Source organism: Gymnogyps californianus, chromosome Z (genome assembly GCF_018139145.2).
Source record: "Gymnogyps californianus isolate 813 chromosome Z, ASM1813914v2, whole genome shotgun sequence".
In the NCBI taxonomy this organism is placed as follows: domain Eukaryota; kingdom Metazoa; phylum Chordata; class Aves; order Accipitriformes; family Cathartidae; genus Gymnogyps; species Gymnogyps californianus.
Window position 1 is genome coordinate 34,130,192 of NC_059500.1, and position 23,352 is coordinate 34,153,543.

General features: G+C 37.4%; 1 long non-coding RNA gene across 1 annotated transcript; it reads left to right on the top strand.

Annotated features, from left to right (window-relative positions):
• Positions 1-8,468: 8,468 nt before the first annotated feature.
• On the top strand, positions 8,469-19,840 carry LOC127027162 (uncharacterized). Its single transcript, XR_007767794.1, has 3 exons — positions 8,469-8,562; positions 16,475-16,690; positions 19,239-19,840. It is a non-coding gene; the product is annotated as an uncharacterized LOC127027162 (long non-coding RNA).
• Positions 19,841-23,352: the final 3,512 nt, after the last annotated feature.

The following is a 23,352-nucleotide window of genomic DNA, read 5'->3' on the forward strand; positions in this document are numbered from 1 at the left end:
TTGTGCTGAAGGGAATCTTCCACCTTCTGCTGATATCTGGAACAGATAATTGTTCATTGCTGAGTCTTCCCTGCTCAGAACGGTGGTGTAGCCTTTCTCTGTGTGAGATGATTGCATCTTGCAGCTTCCTTTGGTGCTTCTTGTCATTTTCCAAAAATGCTCTTATTTTTTTTTAAATATGCTACCTCTATCCAAATAGGCGGTACTATTTATGGTTGCATTTTCTTCCGTGCCTTGTTCAGTCTTTCATTGCTGCTCTTGCAAGATCACTGTCATTTGTGGAATTTGTACTCTTCACTTTTGTTCTGTGCCTGCATATTTTTCAGAGGTTCTGGTTTGGTAACCTGGTCCAATTAGAATCATCTTGTCTGTCCTTCAGCACTTGCAGTCAGACTTTCTTCTGGTCTGACACTTCTCTGATATTTTGATTGCTTTTTCTAACTGTAGATGGAAGTCTTCCAATAGTTCTTAAGTTTTGCGGGTTCGGTTCTACGAACTCTCTGCAATTCAATGTTTTATTCTTAAGCCTCAGATATGTTATAAAAACTTGAAAAAATTCTCCCTCTTGTTGGTTTCTTCTATGAAATGGCTATCTCTAAACGGCTGATTCTTTTCTATGACAGCAATATTCTTTTAATTCATTAGAACAATCTAGTGACTTGATTTTTTCCTTCTCATCCAACCGCAGGCTGTAAGGCAAATATAGATTCTCTGATTTGCCATATTTAGACTTTGTGTTCCTTCCCAGTATTTCACTTGCCTTTGTGGCAGAGAGTTTTTGCTTAGCTACTTTAATTTGTCTGCTGTGTTTCCCAGAGCATTTAGCACTTGCTTTAATTTGTTCCGTAACATTCTCACACTTCCATTCCCAGAAGCACTGTCTACCACCACTCCCATTCTGGGGAATGTTTGTTGAAAGAGATTCAAAAGTTGGAGTTTGAAACTGCAGTTTTAATCAAACAGCAGTTAACTAACATGTAAGTAAACGAGGAATTTGTAAAGGAGAAAAAAAGCTGTATGCCCTTCTCTCTCTCAGCCTGCCAGCATTAGCTTACTCTAACAGCAATCTGACCTGTTTAAAAGGTGTTCGTCCTTACTACATTCTTACCAGATTATGCTACCCCCTATTCATTTAAAAAACGCCTGGTTAAACAGAGGAGTAAGGTACTGCTTAAAATGAAGGCACCTTTTAAGGCACTGTGTCCTTTCTAGGGAGTTCTCTTCATTGGAGTCTTGCTTGAACAAGGGATTACTTTTTATCTTTTGGACAGTACCTGTGTAACAGCAGTACTGTTCAACACCACATAAAATCTAGCGACCCACCGGAAGGGTACAAATGGAATTTGCCAGTGCATTTATAGTGTGTTGCTACTCGGAAGAGTTCAGCTCTTAGCAGGACATCTCGGATTGCCCTCATGACTTCCGATGCAAGGATTCGACTGTGAAAGGATTGCATACTAAACTCCATGAGATTGGTTTACATCAGTCCTAATAGCAAAGGCTGTTCAGGGAGTGTACAGGCCGCATGGACACATGGGCAGCCTGCTCTGCGTGGGCCTTCTTGAGCAGGGGTGTTGGACCAAGATGACCTCCAGAGGTCCCTTCCAACCACAGCCATTCTGTGATTCGGCAGTTCTGTACAGAATTACATCTCCCAGCTGTGCAAGTGTAGCATTTTCCTGGCCAGGATACTTTACTCTTGAGGCACCAGCAGTGCTTTGTGGTGCTGCTGAGTGTATTCTGAACGTCTCACCATCTGAGTTCAGAAGCAGGGTTTATGCTGGCAGGAGTGAAGTTCAGACAGAAGTGCGTCTACACCCTGGAGAAAGCGAGTAAACAAAGTCTTTTTTGGTATTTGTCAATTAAGGTCATATGGTATTCTATACAAGTAGCAGCAGCCTCTCTCATATGTTAGTCACTGAGTGAAAAAAATAATGGATTTATCAAAACCACCTTTTCTTACCTATTTGGAATGAAAAGCCATTTAGACCTAAACATTTAGGGCAAGGAAACCACAGAAGACCTGCAGAAGACACTTTTATCTGTTCTGTTAGACACCAATATCTCTTTGATCACTTGCTTTTACTTAGTCTGCATCTCAGTCTCAGATGGCCTTTGAGTGGAAAACAGTGCCAACTGTGATTGCCAGGCTGCTTTCTGTTTTACTACCTTTACTGCCTTCCGTGGCATTTCAAGATACCAACACTGATCCTGAGCCACAACTGACTTGTAATTTCTGTTATTATTACTTAGTGAGAATAAGTGCTGAGTGTAAGGAGTCACTTGAGGGATCAAGTACGAGTAACAATGATTTTCTGAGGCCAGACAGTGTGGGGAAGAGTTTGGACTTGCCATAGCTTACGGAGCATATCAACCGGGGTACACATCAAAGTTATGTAAGAACCATTTCATACAGTTTTCCTAAGGAAATGCCACAATGATCCCTTTGGTATCAGCAGTACTTAAAAAGGGGGATACTCACTGAGGATTTTTTTGCCAGGCCTTTTGCAAGACGATAGTTTTCAATAGGTGCAATTTCATTTACAATTACACTTTAGTTACACAGGATAATTTTACATGACGACTTTTATCGGGCAGTTTTTCTCAAGATTTGTACATCACGTTTATTATCTGGTAAGGACGCTACACAGGATGGACAGCTGAGTCTGATTCAAATGACTACTGGAAGCTGTAGGAGCCAAGAAGTTCTTAACAATCCTTAACAATTGACAATCCGTAATATCTTTGCTGGCACTGTAGTTGGAGCCGGTGCACCAATAAAGAATGACAGAGAACGCTATACTCTCTTACTGTTTTTGAGAACAGAAATGGAGCTCCCAGCCACTTGTAACACCTGTGTTTCTTTTGCTAGGTTCTCAGCCTAACTTGTACCTATACAAACTATCATTAGGGTATTTAGGAGACATACATGTCTATATATGCATAATAGGAGACAAAAAGGAGTATTAAAAAGTAATAAGGGTATAGTTATTCTGTCGCACTTGGTTTTTTAATAGCTGTTTTTCATTAGAAATAATACTGTTGTATTTTTGTATTTATTACCTGAAAAATATACCCTAATTTTATAATACAACAGCAAAACAGAATTAATATGCCAATGAACCTTGACTTCCAGTGCATCGGGTTTCCTGCAGTTAAGACTATTGTCCTTAACGTTATTTTTTATTTACATTTTTTCATTCTACTGCTCTGTATTGTGGAGTGGAAGGGGACTGTACTCCAATGATTCAAACAGGAGGCTATCTGTCTTTTAGATTTTCATAATTATTTGGGTGATTCCTTCCTGAAATCATTCTGCAGTGCAGGGAAGTTAGAACACAAAAATTTTAATGTCACACTCCATCAGATCCATTTGCTAAACCTTTATAAAATATATAGAACTCTGTAGGCTTTAGGTTTGTAAGACGTGTTTAGTTGGCAACAGTAGGCTATATCTCTGTTATAGTAATAGAGATTAGTATGTCATTCATTAAAATATATACAGCAGTCTGTCATGAGGAAAATAGTTTTCTGAAAGATTAAAAATCTTCTGTTATTTTGATGTAAAGTTTATGCAAAGGGGTTCTATTAATGGTATCTGTATTTAATATTTGTGAAATGATCTTGGAGTTGAGATCAGGATTTCAGATGCTGGCTCTGGCAATGCCTCATTATGAGGTTCTGGGTGAGTCATGTCAACTTTGTTTGTTTTTTCATCTATAAAACTGAGATGATAACATAAATTTATACCCACAGGGATATTTGCAAGATTAATTACATAGGCTGAGATCCAGCAAAGCACTTAAGTGTAAATGAGTCTTTAAGTATATGAATAGTTCTATGGAAAGCAATATTATTCCTTTCTTGAGCGTTTTGCTGGATGAGTACTTTAATGCCTGTACGGTGTTCTGAGAAAGTGACAGATTGTAAAAATGCTTAGAAATATAAATAGGAAGTGTATTACTTCAGGATTGGCCTCTCTTTATATTTTTTCTTTTTGTTTAATCTGGGCCTCTCTCTCATGGTTTCTTTTGTGATAAGCCAACAAAATAGATCTTAGTTATGCTGCTGTTTTTATTTTATAAAAGTGAGTTTGTATTTATATTCAGGTAAGAGGCAATAGAAGGAATGGCTTTCAGTGAATGAACATGTGATTATAAGAAAATAAAATTGTCTGATGTACCTAAAATCAGATTCATTAAGCTGTCTAAAACACTCAAAGCACTACAGAAATAGCCACATGGTTCTTTGGCAGTGTCTGAATAAGCCATGGGCTTGTATCATATTTCTATTTGGTGAAATTCAGGTACCTACATACATGATAGAGTTTTTTGTTGGTGTGTTTGTTTTTAAATTAGTCACTTCTGTGCTTTTGAAAAAAATACTGCTCGATGAGAGATTGCTGTTGAGGGCATCCAGGGAAACCTGCACTGTAATTACCAGCTGTGTATATATTTGCCTTGCATCTTCAACAGATTTCTTCACCATGTATTTGAAGTTGAAGCTTAACTACACTTCATTCTGGTCTTAGCAGTGACCAGCGGTGATCCAGAATGAGGTGGGAAGCACGAGCTAGTAATCGGGGCTCACCATTTTGCCTTGAGGGCTAGCTGACAGTTAGACTTTGTGGGGTCAGCAGTATTTTTACCACATTCTATCCTGTTTTCAGTGAATTTTCATTCTAGTTCATCATGATTTTATTGAATTTGTTTATGTCCATGGAGGTGACTTTTATTCTTCTTTCTATTATAAAAAGTAAAACTTTCAGAGGAAAAATACTTTATTCGCTACTTTTGTGAAGACATAATGTAAGTTAATTATTTTATGTTATTTTTTAAGATTTGCTTGGGACACTGGAAGAAATTCTTCCTAACCTCCAAAAAGACATTAGTGTTTGGATAATGACCAAAGACTCCACTTTTCCAAGTGTGCGTACCCTTCTAGACAAAATAGAGGCTGCATCGGAAGACCCTGTTCCGGTTAACCGACGCTCTGCCAACAACCTCAAGTCATCTGTTTTATATATATTTACTTCAGGAACAACAGGTACAGGTCTGCTAAAGAGTCTCTGTTTTCCTTCAGGTTTCATCTAGAAACCTGATTTTCTGAAACTCTAATCTTTTTGGTTCATCTTTTCATAGTAGATTATCATATTTCTTATCTAGAAGCATTATGGTAGAAAATAAGCACGTTTCTTGCCAGTGACTGTTTATATCCAGTGGTTTATGGGCTTCTCTTCTTCTTCTCCCTGCCACATTGCGCAAATACTATGAGAAGCTTTACCTCTTACTACTTCACAGCTAAGGTGTTTATAAAACGTTTTGCTTTTTCAGTGAGTTTACAATAATAAATATTATTTTGTGATCATATGCCACTGCCTAGCTAATGTAGCTAACATTGTATCTAGAAGTTTAAAAAATCTTCAAACAAGCAAATAGACATTTGGTTTTTCTTCATTAAGTCACGTTCTATGCAGGTCACTGCAGAGACAGAAAATAGGATTAAGTTACTAGCCTTTTAGTTTAGAAACAGATGGCTGAATTTATTACCAGTGCTCCAGCAGCTAAGAAGCTAAGACTTCAAAAAACCTGATCACTGACATGAAAAGCAGCATGATGTTGTTAAGCAGACTGGCATTCTCATTCAGTTTTAAACACAACAGTTTTAGTCCCAAGAAGATGTAAAATGAAGATGTGTTTTATGGCTTTGTTCCCTTGTACAAATAATTATTTAATTTTCTTTGCTTTGGGTTCTGGGGAAAATTAGGAAATAAAAATGTCAGTCCAGAATAAAAAAATTAGGTAGAAATATTGTCAAGAGGTCAGGTATGTTTCTAATACTACTAGTATAAATGTGGTTGAGCTTGCTGGTTAGAAGTAAGGCGTTTTAGCTAAAAAATATTGTAGAATTCTTCAGGTAGGAGGATTTTGTTCTTATAACTGCATTCAGAATATCTGTGTGAAGTCTCAAATTTTAGTTATGTAGAATTTAAAATACTTTTGAATGCTTGTATGTATTACGTTAATTTACATTGGATTTCTTTTATGTACCATGTAACTAAAAGAATCAAGTTTGTTTAGTGTGAAGAGTATGGAATAATTAATTCTAATCTGAAGTAACTGAGCATTTTCACACTTCTTGATAAAGCGAGAGCATAGTGTTGCTCCTAAGATCAATGACTGGTAAACTTAGTTAAAAGAAAGAAGTGTCTTGCACGGTCTGTCGTCAGCTGTCTGTAAAGGCAAAAGGAAAATACTCAAGACTCTGTAGAGCACTTCTTGCTATAAGTGGTTCATTGGCAACATAGGCTTATTGCCTTTTCTCTTTAGTGTGATGGGTTTTGGAATAGCTTTGAAGCGTAGCTAGAATCTCCATAGCTTACACTGCCAGTTAACAGCTCTCGTTAAGTCTTCGAATGAACAGTAGCTTTGCTAGAATAGGTGAGAAAACTTGCTGAATGATTGAATTTTTTGAAATTTTTAACAGTTGTCACTGTTCATCATCAGGACTCAGCAGAAATTTGTGTGTGTGTGTGAGAACATCTATGAAGCAAGAACGCATCCCCTACTCAAAATAATGGGTACCAGAGTAGTAGCCCAAGAAGCTCTTGCCTGTGAGTCTGCGTGTTGCTGAGCAGAAATTCTGTGCTGAACTTGAAGAAACTCATTAAGAAGAACCTAACTGGAGTGGACTTTTTGCTGGATTTTTTTTTTTTTTTAATTCTACATAGTCTTCATAGCGTGCTAAAAAAATAGGTAGATTTAGATGTACACATCTTAGATAAGCACCCACTACATGATCTACTTCGTGTAGATCCCGTATTACAGTCACTATGACTCTTGCCTGAAAGAGATCTAGTGTGATGTATGTTAAAGGAAGTCCGTATGTACAGTAAATGCTTTTGGCCCTTTGTTGGCTCTGTATAATTTGATAGCATGCTAACGATGGAGCTTCTTCATGTTTCCACCTATTTGAATTGACTTCACATCAGATTAAATGACTAACAGACGAGGTTACAAACTGGCGTATGTATCTTTATGTGTACAGAGCAAACATGCAATACTGTATTAAACAGCCAGTTGTCTATTAACGGCCGTCTAAACAGGTGGCTGAAAATTTGGTTACGGAAGAAAGAATTGATTCTTTTATGATTTTAGAGACCTTACGCAGGAAAAAAAAAATTGAGTTCTGCTTAAGAGAAGCTTTATGCATGGTTTTCTGTTTTCATTCCAGGTCTTCCAAAGGCCGCAGTCATCAGTCACATGCAGGTTCTTAAAGGAGCTGCTGGACTGTGGGCTTTTGGTGCTGCTGCAGAAGACATCATTTATATTACTCTGCCTCTTTATCACAGTGCAGCATCTCTTCTTGGCATTGGTGGATGCATTGAATTGGGTAGGGCTCGTTTCATTTAATTGTGTTGTTAATAGAGAATTAATTATTATAAAAATGTATAAAACACACTTGGGTTCACTGCCATTAGGGAAACTAATGCTTTGCTGAAATGAAATGAATAGCCTTCTCGGAATAGCTTTATGTTTCTGTATTTTGGGGATGGCGGTGTGTTGTAATAGCGAAGGATCTCTTACAAGCTATCTTTGTGGTACTGGAGAAGAATTCTTTGTAGTCATTTGTGTCACAAGTGTTTTTAGTTTCTTTTAGATTTAGGTAAAAAGGAATTTAAGGACATATGTCATGTTGGCAGTGTGTATAGTGCGTTAGTATATATACAGACTAAGCATTGTACGGTGGAATAGAACTAAAATGTATTTTGGTGAACTTAAAAAGACTGACAAATACATTTATAGTAAACATTCAGCTTTGTCATGTATCATTAGACGATATATAACTTTTTTCCCATTTAATTTGTGTACTGTTTCGGCACAGACAATAAAATACGTATTTTACTGCGACAATGTAGGTATCCTCAATGACTCTCTTATAAAAGATTTATTTAGAATTTGATGGCAAATATTTCCTGTTTTCGGAAGCATCGAGGACAAGTCAGACCAAGGGAAAGATCACTGGATTATGGATTAATTCTGTCTGAATCTGCATTGATGAATACTTTCTGTGTTGAAAAATGAGGTTTCAGTGATACCCAAATGGTTTGCTAATTCAGGCTGACTTTTCTGGATATTTTCAGTTAAACTCTTTTGAGTAATGGTACAACACCAACAAAGAGAAGCTGTCTTCTTGCTTTTAACCTCTTATCTATCAGTTTACTGTCTCACCAAGGAGGAGACTGGGTTCATCTCCCATCTTTGTCTACCAGGTTTGAACACGTCTTCTAATAAAACAGCTTAAATACCATATAGTTCTCTGAACGAGGCTGCTCTTAGTTCCTCTTATGTTCTATTTTGTAGAAATGGTGAACATAGCTAGCTAAGCTGCCATATAGAGAAAATGCTTCATTTCCTTTTCTACTGTTTCCATAAAGGTGCAACCTGTGTGTTAAAAACGAAATTCTCAGCCAGTCAGTTTTGGAGTGACTGCAAAAAGTACAATGTGACTGTCATCCAGTACATTGGAGAACTTTGCCGTTACCTTTGCAGCCAGCCAGTGGTAAGTGGAACCAAAATGATGGCTTTCATCTGTAAGTGCTATGTACGTTTATTGTTCTTCATGTGGTTATGTTAAAAGGGAAATAAAACCGTACTGAACCTGTCCCTCTGCCCTTCTTTTTATGTGAGGTTCTTCAGATATTTGGTGATCTGTAGACGATAAAAAACCCAAATGGCTTGAATCAGGAAGATATTAAAGTTACAGCATTTCGAGACTAAAAACTGATTCAGTATCATTTGGTGAAAAAATACTATTTTACAGTTTCACAATGTAAGTTCAGAAAAGCAGGATTACTGTCCAATGTCTTTCAGAATTTTCAAAACTTTGTTTCTTGGCACATAAGTATATCGGAGGTCTCGAGTTTTGTAGGTCATGTTTTAGCACTGTTTTGGCTTGTGGAATGTGCTTGTTTTGAGACCATCGAAACCATATTTTAAAATTTGGAAGGGGGTTGGTCTAGGTTAGCAGGTCAAAGGAAGAATGCCTTTTGTTCCAATTAGAAAGCTATTCCAGACAACAAAGCTAGTTTTGGTAAAGTGACATTCCTCTCTGAAACTGTGTTAGCCCTAACTTGAAGATACTTCTTTTCCCTTGGCCGTCAGTGGTGTGGTGGTCTATCTACATGGTATCGAGTACAGAGTATGCTGAACCTGTTGTAATTACCAAGTATAGCTGACTCAGGTTCTAACTGAATTAACTCTTGAGCTGGCTGTTTTCTGGTATGTTTTCTGTAGCTACCCATTGACAACAGAGAGAGCCCAAGATGTTTAGACTAAGCTAAATGCCTAACATTCATTGGAATTAATTCAAGATGTATAGAATAATAGAGACAGAACGGATATAACCTGTTGCGTAGCAAACGCAACTGAATTTCTGTCCTCAAACGCTTGTGCTAAATGTGTCAAAACGAATATGAAACAAACATTCATAGTCCAGTATAAACTAAAATTCATCTTGCTAATGCTGGCAACTTCCATCCATTTATGAGCTGCAGGTTGTCCTATTGTGTTTCAATAATAAATCCTAAATGTTACATCATACATTATCTTACCTGGTTAAGCATTTTAATAAAGGACTTTACACAATTACTTATGATCATAAACAGCTTCTATTTCGAATACTAAATAAAAATAAATAACAGCTTCCAAGTACCTGTATAACTTTAAGCAAAAAGAACTGTATCCTCTTTTAATTTAACAAAATGTTTAGAACACAAAGAGAGTTGTGAAAATGTACAGAAGTTGGATGCAACGCAACTGTTATCTCTTTGAACATTCTCCCTTTGCCTCTATCATAATTTCATTTTGTGATTTCAAAAAAATAATCAGTGGTTTATTTCCTTTTCAGTGAATTTTATTGAATTGACTCATCTCTTAGGAAATGGTGCCCATATTTCAAATTAATTCACCCCAAAATTCTTTTATAATCCAAGTCCTCATTTTATGATTTTCCAGAATAACCTCCTCCTTAAGCAGTGTTCTAATAATTTGAAGAGAAGGCAAATCGGTCTTGTTTTCCATCAGAATAACAATTTGCATTAATATCTCAAGTTGCTGACCAAAGAATGGAAAAGGTCAGTGTTCATAAGACATCGGATTTTTTTTTCCTGAAAAGTTTCAGAAGTATGTTGAAGTAATGTAGTGGTGGGTCATAGATCCTACAGCGCTATCCATGCATGCCTCAGCAAAGAGACTGTTCTTGAATTAAAGAGGGCATAGCTGATGTCCCAGTGACCACCACTGCCTGTGATGTGAAGCCAGAATAGTGATACCTTTCTCTCTCTGTTTCTTTTTTTTTTTGGTGTGGGGTTTTTTTTAATTTATTTTTGTTTGTTTTTTAACTTTATAATAAAAGAAACAGAAAGTGACAGGATAACGAAAAATCAAGTTAAAGACCATAAGGAAAATCAAAACATATGAAGGGCCTAGCTTTTATAAATTGTGATTTTTCTTCATTGTAGGCTAACAAGATTTCCCCAAAGTCATCTCCCTTCTCTCCAACACTTCCCAACTTTTGCTGTGTTTGCAGCCTGAGATATTAATTGTTCCCCTTTTCTGTCCTTTAACTGTACAGTTAAAGCATGGCATTTTGTTTTACCCATTGTATCCTGTTCAGTATCTTAACGCAAGAATGATAATGGACTTCATTTTCTAAAGCACACTCTTTCATTTTTAAATCTTTACCAAACCATCATGAAGTTAAAGGAGTTTTAACTTTTGCAAATAAAGTTATTTATACCATCGTTAACTATTTATATACGATATACTCTATTTAAACCATCATTAAGTATATAACTATTCTATTTATTAATTTATGTGCATACTTTCTAGGAGCTGGCATGTCTAAACTCTTTGCTCCGTGAGGCTATGGGGTTTTTTGGTTTGGGGTTTTTTTTTGCTAGCTGGCTAAAGAGAAACCTAATGTACTTTATCAAGAAAAATTAAAAATATGAAATTAATCAGTTTGACAGCTAGGTACATGAAGAAAAATAGTAAGTATTTGTCAGGTTAAAACTGGAAGAGAAACATGTTCACACAAATAAGTGGGAGGATTTTAAATATGCTATGCAATCCGTTATTATTTTTCAAGTAGGTGAAATAATTTGCCAAGTTGTTGTCTCTTTAAGTTTCATTAACTTAGAAGTACTATATATACTGGCAGCATGAGAAAGATATGGCTAATACAAGTTTTAAAGCTCTGTGAAGATATTATGTGGGCAGTGTTCTCAAGGTTAGAGTACTATAAAGCCCTTCTAATGAACATAGATTAAAACCATAGCAATTATCTTAAGGGCTTCTTTTGTTTCTTAACACTAAACTTGACCTAAATGGTATATTTCTAATAGTTGGAGGCCACAGTGTGGCCTCTTATTTCATAGATTTTGAACAGAACTTTTGGCAACTCTCTGTGGTAGCATATAGACTCCTGGTGTAGCTTTCCTTATTAGTTTTGTCTTGTTTGATCTTTCTGCCTCCCACGCACATCTGCAACAGCTCTTGAAGACTCTTTTGCAGTAGAATTTTTCTGAAACCTGTTCTGCATCCAGTTAGGTTTAGTAACCTGTTGTCTGGAAAGAACATTTGTTAGAAAAGGGAGTTGTCTTTTTTCTTTAAGTACGAGTACGAGTATGAAGACCCTGCGTTATGTGGCATTCATAGATTTTGCAGGGCTCCTAAATAAGTGAGTAATCCTCATGCCTACCCTCTTTCCAAGCTCTTTTTCTGCAGTCTTTTGATCATAGTGAAAGTACAAGAGCCAGCATTGATGGCTTGTAGCCATCAGTAGCTACAAAATGGATCCTGCTCTAAGATACTAGCATGACTACACCAGTAAGTATGGCATAGCATAGCTCCCTATATCCTATCTAAGCAAAGGCCTCGGAAATACTTCTCTGCTAATCCGTGGATGTATTTTCCTTAGGGGGTTGCAACACATTTAAAATTTAGCATTTAAAGTGTATACAAAATCTTCCTAATGCACTTGCAGATTTATTTCAAATTTGAAGTAATGAGCTATTTAAATAATACATTGCGTCCTGAAGCTTTTGGAAAGATATGAATGGTAAGGCAGCATCTCTTTCCTGCTTTTCTGTAAAGGAGGCCTGAATCCTAAAGTGGTTTACAAACAGAGGTTAGAAATCAGTTTTCTTGATCATTATGTCCTGTCTTCTACTCTCATAAGCTGTCATATGTTATGACATTAATTGTATGATTTATGATACCTTGTATGAACCTGGTAAGCTCTCTATTAAAACCAGAGTTCACTTCTACTTGTATTCAAAGTCTATTTCACAATTAATTATATCATTGCTTAGAAATTTTCTTTCAGTATCTGTCTCGTTTTATGTCCATTTGGTATTGAGCCAATGTTATCCTTTGGCATCAGTAACGTTTCCTATTTCCTTGGGCTTACCTCAAGTGTATAAGACAATGTGCATCAGCTTTCAGACTTTATTTTGTTAAGCCGAAGCAAGCCAATCTCTCTACTAGATCCAGTTTGGCCAAGGTTTCTTTGGATGGGATTAAGCTCTCTGAAGTGACTTCAGAAAAGATGCTTAAGGATTTATTTTATTAAAACTCTTCTGGGTTATAACAATAGTAATTCAGAAGGAGAAAACAAGGAAGCCAATGCTGCTGGGATAAGCAAACAGAATGAACACTTATTTCCCTGCTGTTGACTCAAGTGTTGTGGGAAGGGCTGTAAGAATGGGGTTTCTATATGTTGGATAGCGCTGTCTCCCACCTAGAAACAGGTTTCTTTGGAGGAAGGGAATTTGATAGTCAGGTAAGGAAGGAGAAATGAGTCAGCAGGCACTTCTCTACAATGCAGGTTTTACTTGACATCACATTTTATTCCCTGTTAAACTTTAGTCCATTTATGTTCAGTACTGGAAATTGTTCTTATCATTAACATGTGGAGTGGAAATTTGTCAAGCCCCTTGCAGGTTTTCAGCATAAACTTTTTATTAAATAGCCCAAACCAGTAATGTGTCACAATTACAGACAACCCCATCTGCACCTTCCGGTTGAAGTCTCTGAATAATCTCTAGATGTCATTACAATTTTATTTACTGGGGGGAATTTTGCAATTTATTTCTTCTTCTAGTAACCTGTGTTTTTTTAAACAAGTCTTCAACCACTTGCATATGTCGTAAGCAGACATCATTCTTAATCCAAGTTGTTACTGATTTACTACAGTATTAACAGTGCCTGAAAGGAGAATTTAACGCTGTACATGCCAGTAGAGAAAACAGAATTTTTAGACTAAGAACTTATTCAGCACATCTGAAAGGAAGCTTAGAAATGGACCTGACATTTGGAAGCTTGTATTTTTTCCCTCCAGCCTATGTTAGTTGATCTAATTAAAAATATACTTTCTATGACAACCAACTCTGTCTGCGCTTTAAACTGCCATGACTACAACAACAGTATTATTTTTAAAAAGTGGGTTTAAAAGCAGCTTATAATCCTGTCCATTTTGGCTACTGCCTTCTGATATTTAAATATACTGGCATACCTCTCGTGGACTCCATCCATCCACGTGATGATTCTGTGTCTGTTTTCTCATTCTTCCCACTAATAATGGTAAAGGTTTTCAGGTTTTCTTCCTGAAAAAGTCTTCTGTAATGTTCCTAGAGTTCCTTTGGCCCTAGGAAGCATTGGTTTTCCATACCCAAAACAGCACTGAAGGCTAGTTGCGATGTCAGCTACTGGTTCTAGCATGGTGGTTCAAGACTTTTCTGAGTCTTTAAGAGGTCATATAACTGGAACCAATTTCCTTCCTTCCAGCTTCTTTTCCTAGATACTCATCTTTTGGCTTAAACTAGTGGAGTCATGCAGAAAATGTCCTGATAGTTAAGCCTAGAAATCACTATCCCTCACAAAGGGAAGCTTCATATTGCCCAGAGAATACTGTGTGCGATATGGAGCACAACAAATAATCTGTGCGTGCTTTAATTCCGTGAATTGACCTTTGGAAAGTTTTGTGTAATTTGTTTTGACTTGTGGGCTCCTGGGGCAATCGCCAAAAATACAATGACCTACTTCGTATTACTGGGTGGAACACAGACAAAAGTGACTTTTTTTTGTTGGTAGATATTTTCTGAGGAAATAGAAGTACAGCTCAAGAAAACATTTCCTATTAGAAGAGCTAAAGGAAGAGAACTCCTGTTGGAATCTAATCCTATTAGATTATCAGGAGATTGATTAATGAAAGTGTGGTGAGAGTGACCTATACTAAACAGCAACCAACCAGTTCCTGAACTGGAAAGATGTGTCCTGTTCCTAGACTTCCTGTTCCTTTCTTATGGTGCATCTGTTCAGTACCCTTCCTCTTTTCTTTTACTTGTATTTTTAAATTTGGGTATGTATTTTGCTCAAAAAATCTAGTTGCAATTTATAATTAGGCATTACTGAAAAGTGAATCTAAGCACGCATCTTGAAGAATTTATTCCATCTGTCATCATAATGGCAGTAGGATAGCTCTCATCTTATAGTCTCTCTACTAACTACCTGATGCCCCGTTTTTCAGGGCTAATGTGTCAATAGAGAACTGGTGAATGTGTTGTCACATGCGTTCCTTGTAAATACATGAATGTAAATCCTGTGTGGTTTGTCCATTATATTTTATATTTAACAGACGTTTGCATTTCTCAGGCCCCGAGATTGCTTTTAGTTTCATCAAGGCCATAATCGGGGAAACAGTTCATGCCTCCTTTGGTTGAAGTTGCCTTTGCTTCTCTCCATTTGGCTTTTTCTCCTGAAGAAATGGTAAAATAGGACAATAAACCTGTGTTTTTGTATTCTTTTAAAGCAACTGCTAAGTACATTTTTTATATAGCTGCAGTCATGAATCCTTCCTGCACCAATTAATATGCCGTTGATGGCACTTTAAAAGGCATTTCTTTTATCAACAACTTAATCATGTAGATAGTCCACATAGTTTACAAAGAACACTTAAGAAGGAAAGACTGGCAGATGAAAAATGCTAGGTATGTGGTATTTAGTGTAATAAGGCAGATCTTGACTTGTCAATTAATTACTATACAAATGAAACAAGCACTGAAAATGGAGAAATAGTGTGTCAGAAACTGATTTATGATGTATGCAGATATTTGGTATATGGTTCGAAGGTCTTAGCAGAGTGAACTGAAGAAAAGTCCAGGTGTAAGGTAAGAACAGTTCTTGCTGATTAATGCTTCAAAAAGGCATTGAAAAAATGTTCCACCTTTACTGTTAGAAATAAGTGGATATAGATTGAATCCCGATCTTATTTCAGAATCGCTCTGTAAGAAATGAAAAATCACAGTGCAGGAAAATAAATAAATAGACATTTTTAAAAACCTTGGAAAGATGTTCTAACATGCTGTTATTCTAAAATCTGTCTTCCTAATTATCTGCAGAGAACTATTAGTCGCATTCAGAAACACAAAGCACGAGCAAATTATCACAGGACACACATTATTTGATCTTATTTGTGACAGTTGACCAGGGCAAGGCACTGAGTCCTTTGTAAATGAGATATTGTGAGGAAATATAGCTTTTAGTGAAGGAAGTGTTAACTAAGTACTACGCTGTTGCAGCAGGCTGAGAATACGCGTGCAGACAATTGCTGCATACCAGCTGTTGCACTGTAACTGGCTGACGTGCCACAGCTTGTCAGGGGTCAAGAATGGCACAGGGATAGCAGAGCTTAACTCTCAGAAGAGATGTGTACTAGGTGACTCCTTGGAATTCCTCCTACTCTTGTAGCTACTGTACCAAAGGGAAGCTAGTTGATGAAATGCTGTCTGAATATGGCAGAATTCAAAGCATGACTATGTGGTGCCATAGTCTGTTTAAAGCATCAATTCCCGCATATTTAATTTATTTCGATTTTCATACATTAGGACACCCTAATTGTGCACCACTCAACCATGTTTCTAGAATTTGTTGGAATTATCATCCCTTTTCCTTCCCTTCTTGTATTTATTGCATTTTATTTACTGCATAAGTTTTCAGCCGCAGTGCCCATGGATACCAACATGCCTGCCCTAGAGTTGGACTCTGGCAGGGATCTGGACAATACTACAGGTGATGAATATATAGACCGAGTCATGAAAGAGATGTTAAAATGGCTAACTTTGTTTTATTTACTGTGGTTCACTTTCCATTGAAAGTTAGTTACATGTAAAGCTAACATGAATTAATGTCATATATTAGTTATACAAAAGTTTAGGTAAAAATATGTAAAAAATAGCTATATGAATTTACTCACATGTAGAACTAATGTGAATTAGCACTGTTTAAAGTTTCCCTCATTATAATAATTCTCTTCATACTTCTTAAACCTGGGAGATTAAATTACGTATCGTTTCCATTCTTACAGTTGAAAGACTGCTAAATGCATGACAGTTTTAATGCCTTTTCCCCAGAAAGCCCTGCAGTACTCTTCAGGGAGTCTTGTATCAGCAGATGGGTACAACTGTGATGGAGCTGACTCAATCACGAATACAGCAGTTGCAGCAATGCAGTCTAACAGAAAATTTACCTTAGTTGTGAAGAAGTGAATTACTGCGCTCTCTTTTAAGAAAATTTGCTTTCTGCGATCAGTTCTTGATGACATCATACATCTTCTTGAGGAATTGAAGGTATTGAAGTAACTGCACTTATAAATGATGCTGTATTTGTCCTTTTGGAAGAAACCCATAATCCATGTAGGCTATTGTTTTCTAGTTCATCCTAGTTTGTGTCTTTTCAGCAAACAGCCATCAATGCTTTTATTTTGCTTGAAGTATAAATAATAGAAACAAACTCACCTGCTTATTAACTTGGTCTCTACAGATTTTGAATGTTCCTAGTCTGATGAATGACCCACTTAATTAGTGTGTGTATATATACACACAGATTTCTCTCTTCCGGTCATTGTGGGACGAAGGATTTCTGTGAAAGAATCTCTTGTGCTATTTTTCATATGTTAGCAGAGGCAGCACATCTGAATAATTCAGTGGCGTCAGCAAGGGGTAACTGCAGTTCAGTTACTGACACGGTAATTTCAGTTTAGCAATGAAACTGTGAGGAAAATAACCCACTTTGAAAAGTTTTAAGTTGCGCTGACTGGAATATTCTAAAGATGGTGGATAATTTTCTGGGGGGAAAAAAGAGTTAAAAGCTTTCCTGACAAAGTTCAAAGTAGCGCTGAAACACTTTCTTTTAAAAAAAGGAATACTTTTGTTGTTCGTGGACAGTATAATGATTTTGAATGTGTAATATAACAGACCTTATTATTTCAGATATGTGAAAATCTACACTATTGCATTGTGATATTGCATCTGAAGTTCAAAAAACAAACCACTCCCAAAATTGCATCTATGGGCAATTTTTAGACACTTTGTTCCAGGCTATGTCCATGGTCAGTTTCCTTATACTATGTAATGCAGCCCTTGTTAATAATGATTTAGCCTGAAGTCAGTGAAGTATGTGCTTGTGTGTTTAGAAGTGGCTTTTGCATCTGAAGTAAGGGAGGAGAGGAGAAGGGAAGAGGGAAGAATTGGGTTGTTGTAAAAACAGAGCGGTTAGTGACCGAGGGAGGCTGGTGAGTGATGTAGTCTTGAGGTAAAGTAGCAGGGTAGCGCCTCAAATTGTAATCTGCCAAGAGCTAGCTGTATCTAGTGAAACAGGCGAGTTCCTTGCTGAATCATTCCAGCAAGAGGACTTAATTTCCAGAAGAAAGACTCTGAAGCTCAATAAAAGAATTTTTAGTCTTTCTATGAGTTACTGGTTTTGAAGAGGGAAGAAAAAACTTGGTCAGTCTTTGTGATTTAGAGGAGGAACTTAAAATTTCACTGTGCTTGCAGATCCTCCTGCAAAATTTAATTTGGGCAAGACATAAGCCTCTGAGGAACACTGTTGTCTGTGTACTCAGTAGAAGCTTCACTGGTTTTAACATCCAAAATATTTGAAGATTCCTGTTTCAGTCAGCTGACGAGATCTCTTCGCAGAAATAATTTGCTGTGCTTGTATGCCAGATTAAAGGTGCTAAAATGGATTTTCAGTATAAAGACGTACCTAATTCATACTGGATTACAGTTGGGAGGGGGAAAGGAAATTAGAATAGAAGAACAGAAAATAGGGACTATCTGCTTTCTGTAGTATATGTATGTGAACGAGTATATATATACATACACACACACGTATATATAAAGAGTGTGAATACGTGCATAGAGAGAGAGAGAGGTGTTTGTATACATTTGTGTAAGTGTACATATATAGAGGTATATACAGACAGTGTTGCAATACCAGAGTGCTGTGCAGTTCTAAAGGTGTGTGCTAACAAACTGTACCTATATTTATTTTGAGCTGTCTCACTTCTAGGGCATCCTGTATTGCCACTTGCAATGATTAAAAAGGGAGTCTCATTTTAAAATAGGTGAAATGAAAGAAAAAACAAAATAACATTTTAAATCTTTTGCCTTCTGATACTTCATCTTAAACCTGGTTGTATTTTAAAGGTGCTCCATGCAATCGCAAGGTTTGGGAATGTATTCATAAAATTAGAGAGTCTCACTGAACTGGATGAACACGTACTACTGTGTTTCTTGTGATAAAACATGGAAGTTGACAACAGTAAAGACTCAAGATCACCAAGAAATAATGTATTCCAAGTAACATTGAACAAAACCTTGCAGGTCTTAATATTGAAAGAAGTACAGAAGTTGACTCATACGCAATGTGTGGGAAGGAACAGATATTACAAGTGTGTGAAATCTGGTTGTTTCTTATAATCAGTCTGAAGACACGAGAAAGTAACTATTAATCTCTGCTGACTTTAATCCCTTGACAGAAATAATTCCTGCCTTTCTCTGTTCTTCCCAGTTTTCTAATTCCTCTGAGCGGAAACAGACTGAGACAATACAACTTTTAAAATATGGAAGCATTTATATAAATTAATGTAGCCATTATTGAGGACGTAATTTGCTTGTTCAACAAGATAATAGGTTTTTGATTGCAGTTTGCTACATTGTAGCTGCAGGCGAGCTGTGCCAGCTTTCTTTAACTTCTTAATTGTTGTTTTTCTTTTTTTGTTGTTGTTTATACTTGATGTATTGAAAGAAGGTACATTTTCCCCACAATATATGCAACAGTCAAGTGCAGTTATCAATATATTATATTTTAAATTATTTTTTCTTTTTTTAACAGAAGGAAGGAGAAGAAAATCACAAAGTCCGACTAGCAGTTGGAAATGGAGTAAGAAATGATGTATGGAGAGAATTTTTAGACAGATTTGGTGCTGTTAAGATCTGTGAGTTTTATGGTGCTACTGAAGGAAACATTTGTTTCATGAACCACACAGGAAAAATTGGATCTGTTGGACTGTCCTGGTTTCGGCTGAGACAGAGTTAATTTTCTTCTTAGTAGCTGGTACAGTGCTGTGTTTTGGATTTAGTGTGAGAATGATGTTGATAACACTCCGATGTTTTAGTTGTTGCTAAGTAGCGCTTATCTTCAGCCAAGGACTTTTCAGTTTCCCATGCTCTGCCAGCAAGCAGGTGAGCAAGAAGCTGGGAGGGAGCAGAGCCGGGGCAGCTGACCTGAACTAGCCAAAGGGGTATTCCATACCATGGAACGTCATGCCCAGTATATAAACAGGGGGGAGTTGGCCGGGCGGCGCGGATCGTGGCTCGGGAACTAACTGGGCATCAGTCAGCGGGTGGTGAGCAATTGCATTGTGCATCACTGGTGGGGTTTTTTTTGTTTGGTTGGTTTTTTTTCCCTTCCTCCCCCTCCTTTTTTGTTATATTCCTTTTCATTACTATTATTATTATTATATTTCATTATTACTATTGTTAGTATTATATTTCACTTTAGTTATTAAACTGTTCTTATCTCAACCCATGAGTTTTACTTCTTTTTTCCCCCTCTTTCCTCCTCCTCACCCCACTGGGAAGGGGAAGGGGGAAGCGGCTGCGTGGTGCTTAGTTGCTGGCTGGGGTTAAACCACGACATGGACGCACCTATTTCTTTTATAAGGTGACTATTTATTTACATTGTACTTCGTAAAAGGGAGTGCTGAAGGTAAATGCGTTTCTCAGTTTGACCACAGGACGTGGGGCTGCAGTCATAAGTCCAAGGTAAATTTTGTAACTTAGTTATTGCAAGTGGAATGACGCTGTGTAAAATCTTGGCTGCCGAAGTATTGCAGGTAGTGCTTAGCACCCAACCCAGTTATCCTGTCAGCAGTAACCCTTAGATTTTTCTTAAAGTTCATAGGAGTCAAAAAGGCCTTGCCTCTCTTCTGACAGTTTTGAGTAGGTTCCAAGTATCATTTCAAATCTCTACTACATTAAAGGACAAGAGAGGAAGTTGGGTTTGTTTTAATACCTAAGAACTCGTCATCTGTGAAAGAAACATACAGGTGTCCTGTTCTGACTTAGTGTTCTACAGATTATATTTAGAGCTGTTTTCAAAGAGTATGTTTATAGTGCATATTACTCTGTAAATATTTGGCATAAATATGAATTAATAGTAATTAAAATAAAGTAACATATAGGCAGATATAACTTTAAGAGATATTTTATACCATTCCTGTCTTTTTAAGAGCTCATCACCTAATGGAATAACCTTTAATGCATATATAGGTAAAGACTTCCCTATAAAAGGGAAGTCAAATCCCTTTTAATGGCACCAGACAGGCATTTGGAATGCTGTCTGAATGCTGCAAGTTGTCAGGTATGTGTTTTCATCCCAGCTAATTTCCATGTGAATAACTTGGGATAACTGAGAAGCTAGATATATAATGTCCTATAATAACGGGCCAGAACAGTTTCAGCAGAACTGAAAATCAAATTTCTGGATGTAAATAAAAAGTAACGTTCCTCCTGTACCTTAGGCAAAATATGGGCACCCTCACTTTGACTTCTCAGGAAAATCTTACATTTTCTAGAAGAAAGAAATGGACTGTGGCAGAGTGTTTCCTACTGCTTGCGTTGTGGCTCACACAGCTCTCCTGATTTCATTCTGCTTCTCTGCTGCAAAAGCCAGCACATGTGTGGCCACTCCTAGGGTGTGCTTGGCAAGCGTCAGAGCACAGACGCCAAGCTCCGGAATGCGCTTTTTCCAGCATCGATATATGGGACTGTAGCTGTCTTCCTGGCTGGATTTCTTCATGCTGCTGGCTGGCTCCATATTTGGCTGCCAAAACTACTGAAGGAGTTGCCAGCAGGACTGGTGTGAGGATTAGTCTGGTTTAGCTGTCCTAACCTTCAGGATGCCGTGAGCTTTCAATTTCCCTTTCACAAAGGAAAAAAACCCATCTTTTTTATGTTTAAGAACAAGATTCTGGAAGCATTTTTTTTTGAGAGATCCATTTTCAAGTGACTTTTGTGGTGAAGGAAGAGGAAGTGCCATATTTATCTGAACTGTTAGAGCACACACAGCAGACAAACCCATGTACAAATTCTGCCCATACTTTTTGAGCAGGCCACAGATTGATCAAGTTTCTTCCTCGACTTGCTCATAGCTAAATGGGAGAACCATATTGCTTTCCGCATTTCTTCAAGACTGGGTATCTAGACTATTTTTAAGTTGGCAACATACAAACCAACTTATTTATGTCTCTAAAAACAGCATGTAAGAACAAGTTACATTGTTCAGTTTATGACTAAAGCAAGCATACTGAGAAGAATGCAAAAGAATACTGAGACCTCTCAGAATACAGGGACCTCTGTTTGCATCTTGAACAAACGTACCAATCCTGAATGTTTTATATGCGTCAGATACTGGTGATAGAGAAAGAATATCAAGAACTGCCTGAGCTGCCAGGCAAATAGCACAACCCAAAAGCAGGTTGAAGGTATTGAAAGATACCAGAGTGACATCTACTTCTTTGCATCTTGGCTGTAGGACAGGTGTGTGGATGATGTACATCCTGAAAATGGGCCAGTAGACAGCACTTCCCCACTACATTTTGGAGGTCTGAAAGGCACTGTAGCTTATTGAGGCAAAAGCCATTATAATGTTCCTTTGGGGATGATGCAGTTCTGCGCTGCCTGAATTCAGGGCTGTGCTTACAAGCCACAAGAGAATCCATCATGTGTTGACTCCAGTATCTCTGGTTTCCAGCTAAAAAGTATCTTTGGTACTAATTTCCGTAAGAACGTCCATTGCTGAGCATAGGCATGGGCTGCAGAGGTGAATACCCTTGGCTCTCTGTGCTTTGAAAAGTTCTCACGCATTTGGTGGCTTCAGTCCTTCCTGGAGCACTGCCTGGGGTGGCTTTGCTCCATTCCCAATGTGAAACAGACTGTAATTTGCACAGACTGTTCCTCAGTCTTTTTCAGAAGAATAAAAATGGGGAAATGTTTCCATCAGTGAAGTGCCTGGAAGAAGAAGGGGAAAAAGATTAAGAAGCCCAAATGGTCAAAAACTGAAGAACAGGGAAAAAGGTGGAGGAAATAGAAAAAAGGAAGTAGCAGAAACTGGATCAGAGAGGGCTGTATTCAGAGACAACAAGGTTTAAACCTTGTGGTCTTATGTGCAAATCACACCACGGGAACATTTCAAAACTGGGGCCTGGACTTTGGGCCCCATAGACCTTAAGACAGCTCTGGAATGATGTACTACTTGACAAGTGTTAGAGGGAAATGTAAATAGCTCGTGTTTTTCCAGAGGCAATGGCAAGGAAAGAACAGTGAAAAGTCCAAAAAATCCACCCTACAATTAACTTAAGACTGTAAATCTTCATCCATTTGTTACTAAGATAAAAGATTGTTCCTAGAAGAAAGAAAGAATCAAGTAGGATAAACATTTTAGAAAGATCTTTTTATTCTTCTATTTTTTTTTTTTCTTGTCTGGAAAGGATAGAGAAAATAACTGAACCTTTTATTGATCAAAAGGGTTTAAAATAAGAAACTGAAATAAAAAAAAATGGGGGGGGGTTCTTTGGGATGGGAGAGGGATACAATAATGGATTAACAGAACAGAAGAAACTTTAAAGAGTTGTGAGGACAGAGGTGACATTTTATTTTATAGGGTATTCATTGTCATGTCTGTGACTGGGGGCATGAAAAGTGGGTGTGCACTGTGGGGCAGACCTCAAAACTCTGGGAAGTTCTACTGGATGGTTCCAGAAGTTGCTTATCCAAACCAGCCTGGCTTGGAGGGGATAGCTCTTCTTGCAGTTCATTTCTGTTTCTTGTTGTGGTCAAAACCAGGAAGCAGAGAGGCAAAAAGAAAAAAAGAAGAAAAGATTACCAAATGTTTTAACAGCCTAAGAAATTTTGTTTTGATTTCCCTTTTGAGGTAAAGGTTCAAC